Below are 18489 nucleotides of genomic sequence, written 5' to 3'. Positions count from 1 at the left end.
TGTTCAGTGATTTGTACTGTATTTTTAGTTGACTGCGAAGCTAATTGGAGAAGTTGTCTGCTAAGAGAACAGACTGCAATGAAGTTGGTCAGTGGAGTGGGCTGGGTGCTTTATTAATGTTTACTTATTATAGGTAGGTCCCAGAGTCTTCACCTGAAAAGAAAAGTAGGAAGCTATGGGGAATCATCATGTCTGGGATTCAAGGAAGTGGCAGGGGTCCAAGCCACAAGCCTTCCTCTTTCCTTGGCCCGAAGTGTGAGACAGAGGAACTCTAAGGCCCAGGCCTCTCCCCTCAACAAAACAATGTGCGGAGGGAGGTAAACTTGGAGACAGAGTCTTTGGGATCCCAGACCTGGTGAGATGAGGGCCCACCACAAAAGGCTCTTTTCATGCCTTCATTAATCCCTCTGAGGAAAAAAATGGATTATCAGAAGCTTGAGGGAAATTTTCTAGTTCCAAAAACCTTTCCCTATCCCCAGGAAAGGAAATGGCTCCCAAGGAAAGTTCTTCATTTGTCTGTCAGGGATAGGTGGGAGGATGAGAGTTCAGAGATCTTGAAAGAGATGACATCATTTTAAGAACAGAGAAAAAAGAAAGAGAAGAAATATGAGCCTTTTCCCCTCTTTGAAAAGAAAGCATAGAGGTCTCATAGAAATTTTTGTTAGGTTGTGTCATAAATCAAAACTATCTCCACAGGATACCTAGAGCTTTGCAGTCTCCCCCCAAGAATTGTTCCGTACAAGTGTCGTTATTCATTAATCCTTTGTTACATTGGCTTTGCTTTGGGAGAAGTAAAAAACAAAGTTGTCAGGCTCAAGGTGGGTGTAGGGTCAAGAACAGAGATTACTCATGGTGCACTCACAGCTGAGTTACAAGAATAGCCTATTATATTCGGCAGCCCTGAAGTTCTTATCTCTGTCTAAACGAAATGCAAAAAAAAAAAAATGTGCAACCTTGAAATACAGAGACTCATTCACTTCTGTAGGTGAAACCAAAAGGAGAAAAAAAAAAAAAAAGGAAAGCCTTGAACTATTCTAGAAACAAATCGACTCCCCTGTTGGTTCACAGATACTAAAGGAAGACAGCAACTCATTCAGAGGTAAAATAATCTTTTGGACAAATAACTAAACTTGAATACCAAAACTAGCAAACTCACAGCCCATTTAAAATTTCTCCACACAGTGTGCCCTACTCTCTGTGGAAGTGTCTAATTGTCTAAAACAACCTGTAGCTATAATGCTAGAATTCTGCATAGATTCTCCCTCAGGCTTCTATACTGTGCTACTAATAGTATACATGCTTCATTTCAACTTAGATGAGAAAATAGAAATGTTAGACCCCCCCCAAATTAAAAGAATCCAATTAAGACATTCTTGCTTTTATCAACTTTATATCTCTGCTTTGTCCTAGCGTCTCGACACCTCTCAATTGTAGCTTTCCCCATAACTAGTAAGATATTCCTCTATATCAATTACAGATTTGAACCGCCAGGAAAATCAAATATACTGTTATACTTTTCTCTCTTGGAGCCTGCCATAAAATAAATATAGAGATTGATCGTTTCTTTGAGAGCCTGTATTCCCTAATTTTTGCTTCTATTCAGGTTCAGCAGCCTCTATTACAGGGTTCAGCTGGATGCAGATCAGCCTTTGCCAGAATTTCCCCCAAATTCTCCAAAATCTCAGCAATCACCTTGGTCTCCCTTATTAGGACCACCTGCGGGAGGTGACCCCTGTCTATTTGTGGTTGGAGTTGAGGAGTAGAGAGTGAAGTAGAAGGTTGGCAGGCTACATACATGCCATTTTTTTAAGGAGAGGATTAAACACACATACGTATATTGGATGCTTGATTATCAAAATTTTTTTCCAGCTGCTCCATATATTCATGAATTCCTCACACAGGTAATGAGCATCTATCTGTTCTGTTCCAGTGCCCTCTCAGCCCTGGGAATAAATCTGTGAACAAGACAGGAAATGACTCCTGTCTCCATGAAGCTTGTCATCTTATGGAGAAGACAAACAAGAAAAACGTAAGTGGGCATTTATATTTCAGATAGCAAGAAGTGTTATTAAAAAGGAGAGTAGGGGGCTGGGAAGGTGGCTCAGTGGTAGAGCACTTGCCTTGCATGCCTGAGGCCCTGGGTTCAATTCCGCAGCACCACATAAGCAAAAAGAAAAAAGCCGGAAGTGGCGCTGTGGCTCAAGTTGTAGAGCACTAGCCTTGTGCTGAAGGGCCGAGGGACAGCGCCCAGGCCCTGAGGTCAGGCCCCACGACCGGACCTCCCAAAAAATAAAAATAAAAAATTTTAAAAAGGAGAGTAGGCACCAGGCACTGGTGGCTCACACCTTAATCCTAGCTACTCAGGAAGCTGAGATCTCAGGTTCATGGTTCGAAGCCAGCCCGGACAGAAAAGTCCCCAGGAGACTCTTATCTCCAACTAACCACTCAAAAACCAGAAGTGACTCTGTGGCTCAAGTGGTAGACCTCTATCCTTGAGCACAAAGAGGCTCAGGGACAGCACCCAGATCCTGAGCTCAGGCCCCACAACCAACAAAAACAAACAAAAAAAGGAGAGTAGGAAAATGAGGGGAAGCTGGAGTAGCTGGAGAAGATGGGAAAAAGAAGTGGGAAACTACTTGAAGGGTGCACATATTCTCTCATATATGGAGGTTAGACCTAAATAATAAACACATGTGAAACATGTACAGGACCACATGTACATATACACCAACAAATTGACTGTGAAGTATGGTATACACATAGGGGAAGATTGCAACAGGGTAACTTCTTCCAATAACTAACTTACAATTTAACAAAATGAATACTCGGGTGCTGAAACAGATGTTGTCATGGGTGGGTGAGGTCAAGGGGTGGGCAGACAAAAAGAGAGGAAGAATGGGCAAATACAGTCATAGTATTCAATGTATATATGTGAAAATGGAACCAGGTAGCCATCTTTCAGTATGTCCCATGTTATCATTTGTTGTGTTTAAATCATTGTATCTTCTGCTGTTCTCTGTGAAAATCTGACTCCCAAAAAGTAGCCAAGTATGGTGGCAACCATTTACCTAGCTACTCAGGGGACTAAGAGATCTGTAGGTCACAGTTCAAAGTCAGCTTAGGCAGAAAGGCCCATGAGACTCTTATCTATCTCCAATTACTCACCAAAAAGCCAGAAGTGGAGCTGTGGCTCAAAGTGTAAGAGTACCCTTGAGAGAAAAAGCTACGGGACCTTGCCCAGACCCTGAGTTCAAGTCCCAGGACACACACACACACACAGAGTGGGGAGGGAGGATTCACAGCACACTCCAGCCCTTCAAAGGAAACTCACAGATGTCTTCAAAAAATACATTTACTGGCTTCTCCAAGTCCTAATGAAGCTCTCCATGGAAGGCACTGGTCCTAGATCCAATAGTCTAATGGTGATACTTTCTTCATATAAGTCACCCACCTCACAACTCTATGTTTTGCACCATAGAAGACTAAAGGACCCCAAACTGCACAAGAGAGAGCCTCGTCCCGCACATCTTTATCTTAGAGTGGTTTCACCACTCCTCTCCATTCTTATTGGCCCTTCTCATCCTTACACCTTGCCCTAGAAAACCCAAACAAGAGACAGAATTAGGATGCTCAGGTTCAGAGCAGAGACTGTGAAAAGAAGCAGACATTCTGATCACTGGACTTCGACATGGACGGAAAAATTTAAATAGAATCCAGACAGAAAGCCACAGAAAAGCACTAGGGCAGCCACAACAGAACAATCAGACAATCTCAGTGCAAAGACCAGGACTCAATTATGACCTCTCTCTCACCTCCCAGCTGTTTCCTCCATGTGTTTCAGCCGCCAAGCTGCCTCATTCCTGCCCCCACATAAAACCACAGCCAGAATAGAACCTGACACTACTCGCCAGTCCAAGCAGATTGAGTGGATTTGCCAGGTGAGAAATTACCTTGCTGCAACATTAGGCTCCTAGCACGCCATCTGGAAGGTTGTGAAGCAGAAAGGTTTGTGGATCAAATTCAGATGCTCAAATCAGATGGATTACCAAATCAGTAAGTCCAAAAAGCAAAAAGCAAGGGGACTGAAGGGGGGAAATACAACTTTAGATACAACAGTACAAGCAGGGTGGAAGAAATACAGTATCTCAACCCTGTGAAACACAGTATTTGTGTGTGCCTCTCCCTGACCATGTCCTTCGTCTTCTCCCCTACCCACCTTCTTCCTCCTTCCATATCTCCCTCCTTCTCCACCACCTCTGTCTTTCTCTCCTACATCAGCTTTCCTACTCACACAGAACATTGAGCTAAAGATCACAAAAAGTGTCAGCAGAAGGTGCCTGGAGCAAACAGAGGTTCCATCAAAGAGATACAGAAGCAGGTATGTCTGGCCCATGGCCTTTTGCTCGACGGAAACTTGCTGAGCAATTGTGCCTTTTTATCTGCACATCTTAGGCAGAACTGAACATGGACATCACCCAAGAGTATTCGTGTAAGATTTCATGAATACTGAGTGCCACATAAAGGTACTGCTTTCTGTGTCTCATAAAAAAGTGATGCTTCTTGGGTCCCTTCATGTCTTCCTATAAATATTCATCACATACCTCTTCTCGACTGCCTTTATCAAGCTCCTTAGTTCTATCCTTAGTTTCTCTTATTTTCTATGAAGATGTTAAGTAATATGAGCAGCCATTACAGGTCCTCTGTCAGAAGGATTTATTTTTTTCCACCTGAGCTTCAAGACAGAGAAAACAAAGAGCCATTACATCTCAGGATAACTCAGATGCCTGTGATCAAATAGAAAGCGACAGAACTGAAGCCACAGTGGTTCACAGGGAGGAGAGAGGACACCTCGATGACAGGAGAGAGATTTAGGAGAAGCAGCTGCAAGAAAATAAAAAGAAAAGAGGCCAACTGCACCAAAAAGCATCTAAAGCCTGTGGTGATACATCTCGATTAAGACAAGCAGTCATTCCCCTTGGCATGTTCCAAGAGGTGTCTGCAATACACACTGCATGACTGAAGGTGTTCTAAAGCTATGGCAGGCACAGAGCTGGAGGACGATGGGGAAGGAAGATGAGTGAAAGAAAGCATTGGGGGGGGGGGGGCTGGGAAGGTGGCTCAGTGGTAGAGTGCTTGCCTTGCATGCATGAGGCCCTGGGTTCGATCCTCAGCACCACATAAGCAAAAAGATAAAAACTGAAAGTGACGCTGTGGCTCAAGTGGTAGAGCGCTAGCCTTGAGCTGAAGAGCTGAGGGACAGCACCCAGGCCCAGAGTTCAGGCCCCACGACCGGTCCCCCCCAAAAAAAGAAAGAAAGCATCGGGGATCCAGACTGAACCACTTGGGATTCAGCAACAGGTTCAATCCCCATGGCAGTCCTACCCAGTCTTGCAGAGGGCTCAAGTCTAGAGAAAGAATAGTTTGTACTCTGATCAGATGTTGCTGCTAAAAGGTAGGGCAGAAATCTCATCAGGGTGGTGATGCTGTAGCACAGAGTATGATGTTGAATCTGCTCATCCACCATCTCAAACTAATTTTGCCTTACAGTTTTGTCCACGTGAGACCAGTAATAGCAAGTAATTCTAAAATGACTGAACCCAAGCAATCCCAAAGATAGTCTCACTTTGCAGAAGACAAAATTAATCAGAGTTAAATAATTTTATTCTGGGTCATAAAACTAGGAAGATCTGGCCCTGGGACTTAAATCCAGGCTGGGAGGATAGATACCCAGGTTTATGATTGTCACTATTAAGCAATAGTTGCCTCAAAAAAACAAGCCACTAACTGGTAATGGGTGGAAGAAAACTTTCGTAAAAGGTAATGAAACTGTTCTAGCAGTCAGATGATAGAATCAACCTAGGAACCCATCAACAGATGAATGAATAAAGAAAATAAGACATGTGTGTGCGTGCACATGGAGTGTTATTCAACCATAAAGAAGAGTAAAATACTCAGGAAAAAATGGATGGGGAAGAGCAAAACACTCATTTGCAGAAAAGTGGATGGAACTGGAGTTGGTTCTAAGTAAAAGAAGCTGGCTCAGAAAGATAAACACTATGTGGGGTTTTTTGTCATAGGTGGAACCAGAGAAAAAGGAAAATATTATGAAAGAGGAAGGGAGACTTTTAGGAGAAAGGAAGATGACTGGGGAGGAGAGAGGGGGTCAGGAAAGCAGGGGAGAGGTAACGAGGGGGTGAGGATGATCAAAACATTATATACACTTGGATGCAAATGCCATCATGAAGCTCATTATTTTGCATAATGAATATAATACACCTCGATTTTAAAATTATTCCCTTAAAAAGGCTCTGCAAGTTCAGCTACTTGGCATTACATCTGCAAAGGTCAGGGAAGTGTAGGAAGAGGGATGCAGAGCCTCTGTGATCGCAATCTGTTCCTGACCAGTTGGCTGTTTATCACAGCTCCTTAGAGCTAGGTTCTCAGGCCAGGCCCTCAGCCAGTCTGCATGGCCTCCTGCACCTTGGGCATGTCATAGGTTAGGTAACTTCAACCGTCACTACGAAGTTTAATACTTCCCTTCCATTAACTTATATAAAAATATTATTTGTTTGGAGCCATGGCTCAGGTGGTATGGGACCAGCCAATAGGTGAAAGTCCAAGTTCAAGTCAAGTGTATATTGAATATACTTGAATATATATATTTATCTATACTTGAATACATATATATACAGAGAGAAAGAGAGAGAGAGAGAGAGATGCTAGGACATGCCTTTATTCCAGCACTTGGGTGGCTGAGAGTTTGGGACCAGGCTGGGCTATATAGCAAGACTGGGTTTCAAAAATACAACATAACAAAACAAACTATATGTAGCAAGCAAATAGTTTCACTAAGGGTCTCTGTGAGTTTAGATTCCAAATTGCTTTAACCCAACATTGCTTTGTTTTATTGGTAATTGCAAAAGAGTTATTATGGGACTTATTAAGGAACTGCTTAAATGGGACCTTCAATAGGATAGTATACAGATTTAGGATGGGGAGAAGAGTCAGCATTTAGTTACTGACATGGAAAATTTTCTAAGATACATTGTTAAATATAAAAAGCAAAATATGGGTTGGTTTGGGAAAAATGGAAGGAGGAGGGAAGACGTGACATTCATCAAGACCCCTAGTACTCATAAAGTGATATGTTATGTGATATATCTATATATAGATATATATATATATATCTATATATAGATATATATGAATTCTATGCCTCCATCAGAAAGAATGACATTGCCCCATTTGTTAGGAAATGGAAAGACTTGGAAAAAATTATATTAAGTGAAGTAAGCCAGGCCCAAAGAAACATAGGTCCCATGGTTTCCCTCATTTGCAATAATTAGTATATGTCTGGGACAGGCAGAAAAGATCAAAAGCTATGTACATATGACCAGATAAGATAGTGTTAAGCGAAATCAACCCTAAGATCGGGACAGACACAAGTGGTTTTTCTTTCTTGCTATTGTTTCTAACATATTTATAATGTACCATGTGATTTTTTTGTTTCTTTGTATGTTCCTCCCCCCATGGTATAACCCCTGTTTTCACTGTATTTGATGTCGGTGCCCTGCATCTTGTATATACACTTCTCTAATTTGAAGAGAGGAAGGGAAAAAACAAAATGCTTAAACAGGGATACAGGTTGACCCAATGTAATAATGAGATGTACAAGACAGAATGTTGAAAACGAACTTTACAATTTAGGCTGGAGGTTGGGGGGGAGGTGGGGAGGGAAGGGTCAGGGAGTGTAGTTGTGGAGGTGAGAGGGAAGGGATGGTAGGGGAAAAACAAAGGAGGAAGTAACAATGCTTGATAGGAAATGTACTCATTACCTTGTTCATGCAACTGTAACCCCTCTGTACAGTAAAAAAAAAGTATAAAAAAAAGGTATAAAAAATAAAGTAACACGTTGAATTGAAACCCCTTTGTACAACTACTTAAAGACAATAACCAAAAAAAACAAAGTATGCATTGTTTTCTGCATTTGTATACTGATGTTTTAGAGTGCTTTTTTTCTTTTTTTTTTCTTTTTGGTGCCATTCCTGGAATTTGAACTCTGGGCCTGAGAGAAATCTTTGAGCTTTGTTGCAGGAAACTACCACTCTGCCATTTGAGTCATAGCTCCACTTCCAGCTAATTGAAGGTTAGAGTTCCCTACCCTGGCTGCCTTTGAACCACATCCTGAGATCTCAGCCTCCTGAGTAGCTAGGATTACAGGTATGAGCCGCTAGTGTCCGGCTAGAGTCCTTTTAAAAAGAGACACTGAATATGTGGACACATACAGCTTATCTTATAGCAGTGACTGTGACTCACAAGAAACGCATAGCTTGTAAGAAAGAAAGCTGAGCACCTGAAGAATCAAAGAAGGAAGGAAAGGAGGAGGATTTATTCCTCTAATCTCATCTGAATTCTATGCCATAGCAATAGATTTCATACCCAAGGAAGCAAAAACTAAAATTGAAAGGTAAATTCCCTTGTTCTCCTTTCTTTGCTTGCAGCCACCCCAAAATTCAATGAAATTGATTCATTCAACAAACGCTGTTGAGAGCACTGTGGTGAGTCTTCAGCAGAATTAATTACTGAAACCAAGATCAGAGTAGTACTGCCTTGAATAGTTGGTGGAGAAGCCCCGAAGGGTGCATGCTCAGAGTGTGGAAGTTTTATGGGATCACGATATCCCAAGAGGCATCTCAGAGATCTACCTATGGAGGATTAAACTGCCAACCTGCTTCCCTGCAGCTCAAAGAAATTCTACACAGCGGTATATACATTGATCTAATTTAGGGAGGGGAAGGGGAATAGCAAAATGCCGAAACAAGGACACAGGAGGACCCGTTGCAACAATGATACTTACAAGACACTATGATGGAAATGAACTTTACAACTTGGGGAGGGGAAAGAAGGGGGAAGGGAGGGAAGGGAAAGGATGGTAGGAGAAAAACAAAGGAAGGGGTAACAATGCTCGACAAAAAACATACTCATTACCTTACGTAACTGTAACCCTCTGTACAGCATCTTTACAATATAAAATAAAATTTAAGAAAGAAGAAATTCTACACAGCTGGGTCAGAGGTGGTCCCGATAGGATCAAAACTGGCTAGAAGGCTTTGGCCCAAACAACTGAAAACACTGAACGGTCACTAGCTGAGTGAGATAGAGTCCCCTTCTAGTGGGTAATTCCTCAGCACTCAATGAAACCAGGCATTGTGATATAACTGTAGGACACAAATTATGAGATAGCAAAGCAACTCTCCTTCTACTTCGAATAAGAAAATCTGATAGGAAAGATGGACGAGTCTGGGGGTAGGGGGACACTCTCCGTGAGCTGTTTTTGTTCAAGGCTGGTACTCTATCACTTGAGACAAAGTCACGCTTCCAGCTTTTTGGTGGTATGTTGGAAGATAAATGTCTCCTGGAGAGTCAGGCACCAGTGGCTCGTGCCTGTAATCCTAGCTACTCAGGAGGCTGAGATCTGAGGATCATGGTTCAAAGCCAGCCTGGGCAGAAAAGTCCATGTGGCTCTTCAATAAACTACTCAGAAAAAGCTGGAAGTGGCACTGTGGCTCAAGTAGTAGAGTGATAGCCTTGAGCACAAAGAGTCTCAGGGACAATGCCTAGGCCCTGAGCTCAAGACCCAGGACCAGCAAAAAAGAAAAAAAAAGCGGCAGGGTTGGGGGGGGGGGGCTGGGAGGGACAAGGGTCTTATGGACTTTTTTGCCTGGACTGCCTTCAAACCATAATCCTCAGGTCTCAGCCTCCTGAGAACTATGATTACAAGTGTGAGCCACTAGTACCTGGCAGATGAGCATGTTTTAACATTAAAAAAGTGTCATTAATTCAACTAAAGGAATAGGTATTTCTTTCTTTCATTCCAGGAATAAAGGAAAAGGATAGAGCTATAACTTGGGTTTGGAGAGATCACAGACATCCAAGAAGTTATAAAATATGGAAAGGTATAGACCATGGAAGTTGTTCTAATTTGCTAAAGGATGAGCTAAGAACAAAGTACAATGGAGATGGGTCACAGTGGACATCTGATATACTAAAGAATTTAGATATTTATGGTAGTTAAAACTGAAGATAGCTAAGCTTCCATTTGTGGATAAATGAAAAGGAAAATGTGGAGAGAGAAGATAGGAGAGAGAAGATAGATAGATAGATAGATAGATAGATAGATAGATAGATAGATAGATAGATAGATAGATAGATAGATAGATAGATAGATAGATAGATAATAGATAGATAGATATTATTCAGTCTTCAAACAGAAAGGAAGTCTCACATATGCTACAACACTGAAGAACCTTGAGGACATTATGCTAAGTGAACTAAATGAGCCACAAAATGACTAATAGTATGGTTCTGTTTACATGCAATCCCTAGAATAGTCAGGATCAAAGAGACAGAAAGTAAACTGGTTTCCGGGACTTTGGAGGGGATTAGGGGATGGGGAGTTGCTGTCTCTTAGGTACAAAGTTCCAGTGTTACAAGACAAAAAATGTTCTGGAGAAGAGCAGCAGTTGGCACATAATGAATATACTTAATACTTCTGAGCTATGCATTGAAAAATGGTTATGGGAGCAGGCACTGGTGGCTCATGCCTGTAATGCTAGCTACTCGGGAGACTGAAATCTGAGGATCGTGGTTCAAAGCCAGCCCAGGCAGAAAAGTCCATGAACTCTTATTTCCAATTAACAACCAAAAAGCCAAAAGTGGGGCTATGGAGCAAACCCTGAACAAAAAACTCAGGGACAGCAACCAGGCCCTGAGTTCAAGCCCCAATGATGACACTGAAAAAATAATAATAATGAAATTAAATTAATCAAGATGCCTTGTACTCATAACCTGACGTATAGGATTGAAACTTCTTTGTACAACTACATTACAATGATAATCATCATCATTCTTGCATCTGGTGATGGCCTTCTTCCTAAAAGAGTCTTAGGCAATGGAGAGCATCACTACCAGAGAACAGGAAGTATATGTGTGTATCTGTTCTTTATAAACCTCTGATGCCTCTCTCTCATGCTCTCTTTCTCTGTTTTTTGTTTGTTTTGTTGGTTTGGGGTTTTTTTTTAATGTGCTTGGGATTGAACCCAGAGCTAATGAGATGAGATGGGGAAAGAAACTATTCATATACACATGCTTGAACTCTGACTAGAGTCCAGAAACTGTCATATCTGGGAATTCCTCCCACAGGCATGTTAAACCCACAACAGCATCAGAAGAATGAGTCCTCAAGGTTTCTCCCTGCAGCATGGTTGAGAGCAGCAGTTGTAGAATCTGGTGTTCTAACAGGATCTAGTTAAGTAAATTGTCTTCTGTCCGTGCAGCGACATGAAGGAGGAGTTCTGATAAAGTACTAAAGGAAGGAGAAAGGCGTGTCGACACATGCTGAGCCACAGAAGAACAAGTAGATAAATGAGACCTCATCAAAATTTAAAATGTTTGTTCTGACAAATCTGTCAAAGAAGAAAATGCATCTGTCACATTCTGTGAGAGAGTATTTGCAGATCCCACGTCCAACAAAGGACTAGTATCCAGGGTAATATGAGAGCACTCTAAACTCAATAGTAAGAAACAAGCAGTCCAATTAGAGAATGGTCAAGAGATTTGAACAGATACTTCACTAAAGAGGAACTGCTGATGCCAAATAAGCACAGAAAAAAGATGTCTCACATTATTAGCAACCAGGGAAAGCCACATTACAGCTATGACTGCTAAGCCCTGTGAGATAGCACATTCTTATAATCCAAGCACTGAAAAGAATGAGTCAGGAGAATCACAAGTTAGAGACCAATCTGGGCTACACAAAAAGACTCTTCTTCCAAAAAGGTAAAAATAAAAATAGAAAAAATATTTTGAAGACCATGATGCTTCTACAAACTTACTAAAATGGTCAATACAAAGGCATTAGCAGGGGAGCACACAAATGGCGGAAAGAAGGATGAGCAAATGCAATCATTATATCCCATGTACATTATATAAAAAATTGAATTATGTAACTTGAGGGTAGGGATGGAAGAAGGAAAATGGAGAACAATGGAAGTAGTGACACTGACCAACATACATCATACTTATAAACTGACTTAGGGAATTGAAACTTCTTCCTACATATACTTAATAAAAAGAATAAAAAAATAACATAAAAGAGTTAGGCTAGGCACCAGTGGCTTATGCTTATAGTCCTAGCTACTCAGGAGTCTGAGATCTGAGGATCACAGTTCAAAACCAGCCCAGCAGGAAAGTCCATGAGACTCTTATTTGCAATTAACCACCAAAAGGCTGGAAGTAGAGCTATAGCTCAAGTGATAGTGTAATAACCTTGAGCAGAAAAGCCCAAGTACAGCATGCAGACCCTGATTGAAGCTCTAGGACTAGCACTAATTAATGTGTTACTACTGGTATGGTTTGAGATCTTGAATGTACCCCCCAAAAGATTCCACCTCTAAACCTCTAGAGCTGATAAACTAAAAGGGTATTTTTAAATCAACATACAAAATTCTGTAGTTTTGTGTATACAAGAATGAGGAAATGGAGAAAGAAATTAGGAGCCTCAAAAATACTAAAACATTTAAGAATAAACCTGCCAAATACCGGTGACTCATAACTATAATCCTTCCTATTCACGATGCTGAGATCTGAGGATCACAGTTCCAAGCCAGCCTGAGCAAGAAAATCCATGAGACTCTTATTTCCAAATAACCACCAAAAATTCAGATGTGGAGCTTAACTCAAGTGGTAGAATTCAAGCCCCAGTACTGGCGCAAAATAAAATACAAGTAAATAAGGGTTAACATGAGTTTCATTGTAGTAATTGAAACATTCCATAGCCTAAACCACAAAAAAAATCTGCCCACATGAGGAACTTTTCTAAAATTATATGCAGCAGAAAAAACCAACTAAACTAAGCATTGCATGTAAAAACTGGTAGACTCCGAAGGAGGAGCAATTAAAGCTAGGAAAATGGTACCCCGGTTATGTAAAGATGGTGTCATTGGGAAGTTGAAGCAGCTAGGGAAAGTTACACAGGAACTCTGTGCTATTTTGCAACTTCTTATGGGGCTTAAAATAGTTGGAAAAAAAAAACAAAAAACTAGAAGGCTGAGATGGGCAGGCTTATGCTTCAAGGCTAGCCTAGGCGAAAAGTTCAGAAGACATCCCCCATACACACACATCCCCATCTCAACAGAAAAAGCTAGTCATGGTAGCATGCACCTACCATACCAGCTATGGCAGGAAGCCTAAATAAGAGGACAACCACCCAGCCCCAGCCCAGGTGAAAAAGAGAATGCTTATCTCAAATAGCCAAAAGCTGAAACCATGGCTCAAGTGGTAGAGCACCTGCCTAACAAGCATGAGGCCCTGAATTTAAACTCCTACTAGAGAGCAGTCATCCTACCTCCTCCACAGCTCAGATCACTCGCTGATCCCTGGCTATCAAGGATCACAGATCCAGTTTCATTTCTTGATTCTCTCAAATATCTCAGAGGAACCGGCCACCTGCTAAGCTCAATGGAGAGGCAGCTCACAAGCACAACACAGAGAAACTCTCTAAAGATGGATGCACTCCATCAGGAGGGACCAGTCACCCTCTGCCCCCTATTCTTCTATTCTAAGATGCTTACGAAATACGATGTTTCACCCAATAAAGATATTCCTAGGAGAGGAACACAAAGGCACAATGCCTCTGTGCACGTGATCGTATAAAATAGTATTTATCGACATGACCTCCAGGGAATGGAAATGAGGGATATTTTTTGGCCTTTGTTGCCATTTTTATTTTCTTTTTTTTTGTCTTGCTTCTTCACTTATCTGTCTTTGGAAGGGTAGCACAGAAATGGGGAGATAAAGCATGCACAAATGCAGCAGTGGTACTCACTAGACACTACGTTGAAAATGAACTGTACCACTTATGAGTGGAAATGGGAGAGGAAAACTGAGCGAGAGTGAGGGAAGGGAAGACATTGTCCCAAAAATAAATGTACTCTTTACCTGATTGGCAGAACTGTCACCTCTCCGTGTATCACTTTTCTACTAACAATTAAAACTTACTACAAAAGTACTATGATGTTCCCTACCATTGTAAGAGACGGAGGTCTCAAGGCCAGCCATTGTCACTGAGCATGCTCCATGCCTGACAGTCTGTAACACACTGCCAGATGCAGTATTCCCCCGGGATACAACCTCAGGGTGCCTTCTCTCCTGTGTTATTTTTGCATCCAAGAGCATTAGTGTGCTGTTCTGCTTGCCTGTGCTTTTAAGCTCAAAACTACAATTCTTTAAAGTGCACACACAAAAGTGCCAGCAAACAAAAACCAAGAGCAGGACCAGAAAGCTCTTGAAGTATGCTTTTGGAAGAGAAACACTGGAAGGAAAAGTCAGAGAATGACTGGAATCTAGGGGCAGACTGACAATCTTCTCTTTTTTTCTGAAGTCCTGAAGCATCTCTGTCCCATGACTCTCATTCTTCTGGCTGCTTCAGCCATTAGAACTTGTGCCCAAGCGTTCTATTCCAATGTGAGGCTTTGCCCTGACAGCTCTCCCGTCCAAATCTCTCCTGCAGAGCGCCTCAGAGAAGCCGTTGTCCAGCTCCTGGCATCTCTTTCAACCAATCAGAGATTTCCACTCAGTGTGACTGCCATACTTCCTGGTTAAATTCAATTCACACGTTACACAAGGATCTCAGTCTATCAGAGATCCATGTTTCTCCCACCGACACACACACACATCCCACCCCTCAGCCAACCACACTGTGGCCATGAAGTGGAGGACTGCTCACAATGGGGAGAAAGGGCAAAATAATCCATTTCAGGGAGGAAGTGAAGGTGTTCCTAAAGCAAGAATCACGATGCTGCATGCTTGAAATCCCAGAACTTACGAGTAGGAGGACTGAGAGTTTGAGGCCAGTCTGAGCTACAGAGTGAGTTCCAAGGAAGCCTGGGCCACATAGCAAGATCCTATCTCAAAAAAAAAGAGGGGGGGGAGTGGAATCCAAAGGGAAAAACATTGTTCCCATATTTCAAGGAAGCTGAAGACACTCCACTTTATAATAAGCACAGATGAGGAGCTGACTAGCATTTTTCTTCAAAGCCCAGTTGTCTCTGCTTCCATTTCTTCAACCCAATGTTTGCTTCATTTTTTCCCTTTATTATTTTTTCTGGAGCCCTATGCTCCATGCTACATTAACCTCAGATCGTACATTCCAGGATGATTAAAACCTTGAGAAAGTAACCAAATAGATACATGTCAAACACCTGTGTCCTCTTGACTGAGGAAAAGTCCCTAAGTACAACTGGCTTCTCTGCCGTACAAGGGCTATATTAGTAATAATGCTTACCAAGCCAGGTAGAGTACTGCATGCCTGTAATCCCAGTGCTTGGGGATATGTGAGCAGGAGGATCATGAGCTCAAAGCCAATATGGATTACATACTAAGTTCCAGTATGTAGCTTGAGCTACACAGTGAGAACCTGTATCTCAAAGAAGAAAAGAAGGGAGGAGAAGGAGACATGGGGTTCACTTTGACCGTGGTGCTCTGAAATCCTCTGAGGGACTTTGAAGGGTAGGAACTAAGAGACCTTTGCCCTTCATTTTCTGACCAGGTAGGGCTAGAACATGATTGAGCTCTTCGTTTGAATTTTTGCCCAAGTAATAGGTAGCATTAATTAAATATGTGCCAAGCACACTTGTTTCATCTTTTCACAAAATTCCCCAACCATCCCTTTGAGGCACAAACTAGAACTAGTGCTTTAATTTATTTATTTATTTGGTATGTGTACCAGTCCTGGGGCTTAGAACTCAGGGCCTGGGCGCTGTCCCTGAGCTTTTGTGCCCAAGGCTAGCACTCCAGAGCCACAGCTCTATTTTCACTTTTTTTCATGAAAAAAAAAAAAAAAAACAAGATAAGAGTCTCACAAACTTTCCTGCTTAGGCTGGCTTTGAACCACAATCCTCAGATCTCAGCTTCCTGAGTAGCTAGGATTACAGGTATGAGCCACTGGTACCTAGCTCAGTTTCTTCATCTTAAAAATGGGAATCAGTTGGGCACTAGTGGCTCACTAAACTATTCAGAGAAAGCTGGAAGTGGTGCTGTGAATCAAGTGGTAGAGCGCTAGCCTGGAGCAAAAGAAGCTCAGGGATAGCACCCAGGCACAGAGTTCAAGCCCCAGAACTGGCAAAAAGAAAAAGAAAAGAAACTGGATTACAAAAGGTGAAACTTGGGGAGAAACTTGCCTAAAATCACATAATTAACAGATACAATAACCAGGATTGAAATTCAAAATCTGGGGTCCCCAGGCTTAGTCACCATTGCGGACTTATCTTCACTATTTAGGAAGTCTTTCAATAGGCTCTTAAGGAAGCATCTCCTAAAATGGCCACTGTTAATTCCTTCCTTCTCTTGAATACATACACAGCTAACCTTCTCCTAGAATCTGGACTGGTCTCATGTCTACTGTTCATAGAGTTAGCAAATGAATTTATAGACTGCTTTTCTCTCTAAGATAACAGACATTGATGGAGATGGTATCATCAACTTTTCTGCTTGGTCTGGTCTCAAACCATAGTCCGCTAGTCTCTATCTCCCAGATAGGTAGGATTACAGGATTTAGCCATCAGGACCTGAAATGAGACTATCACAAGCTGACCTAGAACTCACAATGTAACCCAGGTTGGCCTCAAACTCACAGTCCTTCTGCTTCAGCCTCCCTCATTGCTGGGATCACTGAGATATCCCACTATGACTGCCTAGAAAAAGTAGTTTCTGGTACTTGTTATATAAGGAGAAGAATAAGTGTTAGGGAATAGAAAGATGATGTGGGGCTGGTGGGAGGAAAATGTGGGTACTGGGGGGTAGGTACTTTCATATACACATATGAAACATCATAACTAAGCTCATTAGTCTAGACAACTCATATACTCATCCAGAGGGAAAATAGGGAGGACATCAACAGAAAGTCTTCATAAGCTTGGGCCTCTGGACTCAAGAATAGATTTTTTTAAGGCAGGAAATGGATCAGGATTGGGCAAAGTTTGTGACAGGATGACTGGCAATGGCTGGAAAGGGTATTGAAGGGCCTGGACGCAAATCTCAGTAAGTAAGCTATTGTTTGTTGGGAAAATTGCTTGTCCAGATGAGTCATCTATTTGTCCGATAGTAGAGCTGATAAAGCATCTTACATGAATTCCATGAAGCAAACAGTGAAGTTATTTATGGGGTTATGGCCATCTCTCCCTTGGCCTGAATTTCTTGGAACAAATTAGTTAAGCCAGGTAAGTCTAAGTACTTGGTCCCCATAGTTAAACCCTGTGGATAGAAATGACCTCAATTCACACATTCAACTTATTATTTTGAAAATCTACTGGAAGACTCTATCCTGTTCCCATGGAAACAGAACTTCACTGCATCCCACCCGTGACACATTGCTTGGGCTATAAAGTTGCAGTGTTCTCCCACGAACACTCTGCAAAGACAGTTAAAAGGCATTCATTTCAGCTGGAAAATAGTTCGTTGCCATGTGCAGAAAGTCTGTCCATGCCCTGATAGTTCATGAATCATCCGCACTCCCCAGTAAGAACCACTGCAAGCCACAGCCCGATACTATGGCAGTTCCTGGTAATTTGAGGTAAGGTGAGAAACACCAGGCTCCAGCCTCAGATTTCTCTGTTGCATACATTTTTTTTTTTGTAGGTCGTGGGGCCTGAACTCTGGGCCTGGGCACAGTCCTTCAACGCTTCAGCTCAAGACGAGCACTCTACTACTTGAGCCACAGCACCACTTCCAGGTTTTTCTGCTTATGTGGAGGGGAGGAATCGAACCCAGGGCCTCATGCATGCAAGGCAAGCACTCTACCATTGAGCCACCTTCCCAGACCCTCCATACAATTTTTTGAAATCACCTTCCTCTCCTTGGGTCTCTTTATTCGCTCTCAAACATCCTGAGGTCAATATTCCCCAAGAATTCATTTGACTCAAGTATTCTGGGATTCTTTGACTTGACTCCACTTATTTAACCATTTTCAAAAAAGAGGGCAAAAAAGGTAAATAAATAAAGCCAGGCACACCTGTAACCCTAGCTACTCAAGAGGCTAGGATCTGAGAATCATGGTTCAAAGCCAGCCTGGGTAGGAAAGTCTGTGAGACTCTTATCTCCAACTAACCAGAAAAAAAAGGCAGAAGTAGAGCCTTAGCCCAAGTGGTAGAACACTAGCCTTGAGGCAAAAAAAGTCAAGAAACTGTGAGGCTCTGAGTTCAAACTCCCCCGACAAAACATTTTAAACAACAACAACCAAGGTGAGAAGCAAAGATGATCAAAGGAATCCATGTGGCTACTTCTTTTTTTGGGGGGTGGGGGTCCAGTCATGGGGCCTGAACTCTGGGCCTGGGCGCTGTCCCTCAGCTCTTCAGCTCAAGGCTAGCGCTCTACCACTTGAGCCACAGCACCACTTCTGGCTTTTTTCTTTTTGCTTATGTGGTGCTGAGGAAT

The sequence above is a fragment of the Dipodomys spectabilis genome, unplaced genomic scaffold (assembly GCF_019054845.1).
Source record: "Dipodomys spectabilis isolate Male_0828 unplaced genomic scaffold, ASM1905484v1 ptg000030l, whole genome shotgun sequence".
NCBI lineage: Eukaryota > Metazoa > Chordata > Mammalia > Rodentia > Heteromyidae > Dipodomys > Dipodomys spectabilis.
Note: the sequence above shows the minus strand (reverse complement) of the source record.